This window comes from Carassius gibelio, chromosome B6 (genome assembly GCF_023724105.1).
Source record: "Carassius gibelio isolate Cgi1373 ecotype wild population from Czech Republic chromosome B6, carGib1.2-hapl.c, whole genome shotgun sequence".
NCBI classification, from domain to species: Eukaryota; Metazoa; Chordata; class Actinopteri; order Cypriniformes; family Cyprinidae; genus Carassius; species Carassius gibelio.
This window is the reverse complement of record NC_068401.1, coordinates 21,568,873-21,574,872: the sequence shown is the minus strand read 5'-3', so window position 1 is coordinate 21,574,872 and position 6,000 is coordinate 21,568,873.

Below are 6,000 nucleotides of genomic sequence, written 5' to 3'. Positions count from 1 at the left end.
TATGATTAAAATGTACAGATACCTGAAGCTGATGTATCTTGGCATTCAAGTGTTGCCTGGGGGTGTTTTACTTCCTCTTTTTGAAGAATTTTGAAATATCTATTTTAATTTTCAAAACAAAATTGATATAGTAAAATACTATACACCAACAAACCGCCTGCCTCCAAAAAATCTCATTTCATTGGCTGGATCGTACAGACGCTCATCGATGGTTGGACAGTTTACATGTCAGTCAGAAGAACTAGACTCAGTGGACGGTTTTCGTTGGGTGTGAATGACAACGCGTATATTGACAGACACTGTAGACTTGAGAGTTGAGAGATATTTATTTATTTATTTAAATTCTAATATAAGTTACTTTATTGGGCATGAAAACTCATTGATGGCATGGTGGTAATAAAAACATTCAGGACTTTACTGAAAACATTCGGGGCTCCAGCCCCCTTAGCCCACCCCTAACGCCGCCCCTGGTCTAAGCTTATATATTTACTTATTTTTCTATTTTTTTGTTTTCTTCTTTTTCTTGATTTTTTTCCCCTTTTATTACATCATGTTGTTTCTCCTTGTGTTGTGCCGAGTTGTGTTTTGTGGTCTTGAGGGGTGTCTTGTGTGTTCTGGTGTGTTTGTGCTGTTTTTCCCTCCAGTCCTGCTCTACCAGCAGGATGCCTGTATCACAAATACTCTGTTTGAAGTATGTATGCAGTCGATCAAACATAACAAATAAACTTGTGGAAGTAGAAAACAAAGTTCTTTAAAGATAAAGTGTGAATGCTCTAACCCAGGTGTGGCCACACTTTTTTGGGTGGGGTTCTCCTTTCAAATAACAAACTCAATGAGATAACAAGTTAATAAATTAACTTGTGGGGACCAACACATTTATCTTAATATTGAATTAATGTAATAATAATAATAAAAAAAATGTTCAATTATGATATTCTTCAAATTCACATTATATGAAAAACATCAGGGTGTGGTCTGTAAAGGTCCACGAGCCTGGACAAAAATCTCAGAACAAACAAAGCGCAACTGTGTTTTGTGCCACACTGCCCAAAATATTATCGGAGGTGACAGCTGTCACTCTGTGAAAATATTTTAACGATTGACTGCCCTAGTAGAAATAATCCATACTCATTAGTCTTTGGACACTTATTACAGCTTCACTCCTCTATGTTCAGTTTCCTGCGGAATCGCTGTCTTGGATGGTGATGTTCAGTGGTGTCCCTCCACACCATATCTATGGGAAGGAACCAAGGTGTCCGGTGGTGTGATGCTCTCACTCACCCTTGCTCAGCTGAGTCACTCTTACCATAGCGAATACCTGCTTTATATCTCTCACTGACAGTGAAGATCAATAGTGAAGCTTCCCTCGGTGGGTGACGGTTGGGGTCCAGTTTAGCTTCTCGCGGGAGGCAAACTTTTTCTGTGTTGCCTTTGTTTAATATTTTTGTTTCTTTGTCGTGTCTTTACACGTTGATTTGTCTTTGTGTCTTCCATGTGTTTCACGTCCTTTCTTCCCTTGGTAATGTTATCTTGTTTAATCCTTGTCTTGTTCTCATTTCATTAATTGTGGTCACCTGGCCCCTGTTTACTTTCCTCCCTTTATATTGTTCTGTTTCTTCCTCTTGTGTTGGCTGATTTGTCTTGTGCTCTAGAGACAGTTACTGACTTGCTGCTCTGTTTTCCAGTCTTGCCTTGTTATTCGCTGCAATTGTGTGTTCTTGTAGTTTTTGCTTTTGATTGTCTTTTTTTATCTTCATTTATCTTGCTCGTATTTACTCGTAATGTTTTCTTTGGTTGTTCATCTGTACCCTTTCTAGTCTTGTATTCTCCTTATTGCTTTGATTTGATACTTGTAGTCTAAGCCTGGGCCGGTTCTAGGGTGAGTGGAGATCCGGGGCTTAGCCCAGAAAAATCCATCAAATATAAAATTTGGAATACAGAAATATGAAATTATGAAAAAAATTAGAATGGTACTTTGCCACTAGGTGGCGGCATGCCACTGCTTTAATGGTTGAGTCTGTCAGTAATTTAATCAATGGATTCGTTATAAACGGAAGATTCATTCAGAAAAAAAGTAAGCAACTGTTTTTTGAATGGGTCAGTGAATCATTTACTCAAGCAAATTTATTCAGTAAACACCGCTGCGTGTTGCTGCAGAGCACAAAAACATGCTTTGTTTGGAACCATTTCCTTGGTGAAATATATCTTTTTTTATTATCTTGTTTCTTGCATTGTTGCCCTGAAATGAAAAGTCTGCCACAGACCGTGCTAACCAAACATTATAACCGCTCTGTGTGTGTGTGTGTGTGTCCTAAAGACTGTGCTGCGCAATCGTTAACTGTTAGATGTTCAAAATGTAACGTTAAATCAGACACAATTTAAAACCGAAAAATAAATATAATACTATGATTAAAATTTACAGATGCCTGAAGCTGATGTATCTTGGCATTCAAGTGTTGCCTGGGGGTGTTTTACTTCCTCTTTTTGAAGAATTTTTAAATATCTATTTTAATTTTCAAAACAAAATTGATATAGTAAAATACTATACACCAACAAACCGCCTGCCTCCAAAAAATCTCATTTCATTGGCTGGATCGTACAGACGCTCATCGATGGTTGGACAGTTTACATGTCAGTCAGAAGAACTAGACTCAGTGGACGGTTTTCGTTGGGTGTGAATGACAACGCGTAAATTGACAGACACTGTAGACCTGAGAGTTGAGAGACATTTATTTATTTATTTATTTAAATTCTAATATAAATTACTTTATTGGGCATGAAAACTCATTGATGGCATGGTGGTAATAAAAACATTCGGGGCTCCAGCCCCCTTAGCCCACCCCTAACGCCGCCCCTGGTCTAAGCTTATATATTTACTTATTTTTCTATTTTTTTAGTTTTCTTCTTTTTCTTGATTTTTTTCCCCTTTTATTACATCATGTTGTTTCTCCTTGTGTTGTGCCGAGTTGTGTTTTGTGGTCTTGAGGGGTGTCTTGTGTGTTCTGGTGTGTTTGTGCTGTTTTTCCCTCCAGTCCTGCTCTACCAGCAGGATGCCTGTATCACAAATACTCTGTTTGAAGTATGTATGCAGTTGATCAAACATAACAAATAAACTTGTGGAAGTAGAAAACAAAGTTCTTTAAAGATAAAGTGTGAATGCTCTAACCCAGGTGTGCCCACACTTTTTTGGGTGGGGTTCTTCTTTTCAAATAACAAACTCAATGAGATAACAAGTTAATAAATTAACTTGTGGGGACCAACACATTTATCTTTATATTGAATTAATGTAATAATAATAATAATAATAAAAAATGTTCAATTATGATATTCTTCAAATTCACATTATATTAAAAACATCAGGGTGTGGTCTGTAAATGTCCACGAGCCTGGACAAAAATCTCAGGACAAACAAAGCGCAACTGTGTTTTGTGCCACACTGCCCAAAATGTTATCGGAGGTGACAGCTGTCACTCTGTGAAAATATTTTAACGATTGACTGCCCTAGTAGAAATAATCCATACTCATTAGTCTTCGGACACTTATTACAGCTTCACTCCTCTATGTTCAGTTTCCTGCGGGATCGCTGTCTTGGATGGTGATGTTGAGTGGTGTCCCTCCACACCATATCTATGGGAAGGAACCAAGGTGTCCGGTGGTGTGATGCTCTCACTCACCCTTGCTCAGCTGAGTCACTCTTACCATAGCGAATACCTGCTTTATATCTCTCACTGACAGTGAAGATCAATAGTGAAGCTTCGCTCGGTGGGTGACGGTTGGGGTCCAGTTTAGCTTCTCGCGGGAGGCAAACTTTTTCTGTGTTGCCTTTGTTTAATATTTTTGTTTCTTTGTCGTGTCTTTACACGTTGATTTGTCTCTGTGTCTTCCATGTGTTTCACGTCCTTTCTTCCCTTGGTCATATTATCTTGTTTAATCCTTGTCTTGTTCTCATTTCATTAATTGTGGTCACCTGGCCCCTGTTTACTTTCCTCCCTTTATATTGTTCTGTTTCTTCCTCTTGTGTTGGCTGATTTGTCTTGTGCTCTAGAGACAGTTACTGACTTGCTGCTCTGTTTTCCAGTCTTGCCTTGTTATTCGCTGCAATTGTGTGTTCTTGTAGTTTTTGCTTTTGATTGTCTTTTTTTATCTTCATTTATCTTGCTCGTATTTACTCGTAATGTTTTCTTTGGTTGTTCATCAGTATCCTTTCTAGTCTTGTATTCTCCTTATTGCTTTGATTTGATACTTGTAGTCTAAGCCTGGGCCGGTTCTAGGGTGAGTGGAGAGCCGGGGCTTAGCCCAGAAAAATCCATCAAATATAAAATTTGGAATACAGAAATATGAAATTATGAAAAAAATTAGAATGGTACTTTGCCACTAGGTGGCGGCATGCCACTGCTTTAATGGTTGAGTCTGTCAGTAATTTAATCAATGGATTCGTTATAAACGGAAGATTCATTCAGAAAAAAAGTAAGCAACTGTTTTTTGAATGGGTCAGTGAATCATTTACTCAAGCAAATTTATTCAGTAAACACCACTGTGTGTTGCTGCAGAGCACAAAAACACGCTTTGTTTGGAACCATTTCCTTGGTGAAATATATCTTTTTTTATTATCTTGTTTATTGCATTGTTGCCCTGACATGAAAAGTCTGCCACAGACCGTGCTAACCAAACATTATAACCGCTCTCTGTGTGTGTGTGTGTGTGTGTGTGTGTCCTAAAGACTGTGCTGCGCAATCGTTAACTGTTAGATGTTCAAAATGTAACGTTAAATCAGACACAACTTAAAACAGAAAAAGAAATATAATACTATGATTAAAATTTACAGATACCTGAAGCTCATGTATCTTGGCGTTCAAGTGTTGCCTGGGGGTGTTTTACTTCCTCTTTTTGAAGAATTTTGAAATATCTATTTTAATTTTCAAAAAAAAAATTGATCTAGTAATATACTATACACCAACAAACCGCCTGCCTCCAAAAAATCTCATTTCATTGGCTGGATCGTACAGACGCTCATCGATGGTTGGACAGTTTACATGTCAGTCAGAAGAACTAGACTCAGTGGACAGTTTTCGTCGGGTGTGAATGACAACATGTAAATTGACAGACACTGTAGACCTGAGAGTTGAGAGATATTTATTTATTTATTTAAATTCTAATATAAGTTACTTTATTGGGCATCAAAACTCATTGATGGCATGGTGGTAATAAAAACATTCAGGACTTTACTGAAAACATTAGGGGCTCCAGCCCCCTTAGCCCACCCCTAACGCCGCCCCTGGTCTAAGCTTATATATTTACTCATTTTTCCATTTTTTTGTTTTCTTCTTTTTCTTGATTTTTTTTCCCCTTTTATTACATCATGTTGTTTCTCCTTGTGTTGTGCCGAGTTGTGTTTTGTGGTCTTGAGGGGTGTCTTGTGTGTTCTGGTGTGTTTGTGCTGTTTTTCCCTCCAGTCCTGCTCTACCAGCAGGATGCCTGTATCACAAATACTCTGTTTGAAGTATGTATGCAGTCGATCAAACATAACAGATAAACTTGTGGAGGTAGAAAAGAAAGTTCTTTAAAGATAAAGTGTGAATGCTTTAATCCAGGGGTGCCCACACTTTTTTGGGTGGGGTTCTTCTTTTCAAATGACAAACTCAATGAGATTGAGCCCACCCCCCCCCCCCCCAACAAAAAATTAAAATAAATTAACTTGAGGGGACCAACACATTTATCTATATATTGAATTAATGTAATAATAATAATAACAAATTTTCAATTATGATATTCTTCAAATTCACATTATATTAAAAACATCAGGGTGTGGTCTGTAAAGGTCCACGAGCCTGGACTCAATCTCAGGACAAACAAAACGCAACTGTGTTTTGTGCCACACTGCCCAAAATGTTATCGGAGGTGACAGCTGTCACTCTGTGAAAATATTTTAACGATTGACTGCCCTAGTAGAAATAATCCATACTCATTAGTCTTCGGACACTTATTACAGCTTCACTCCTC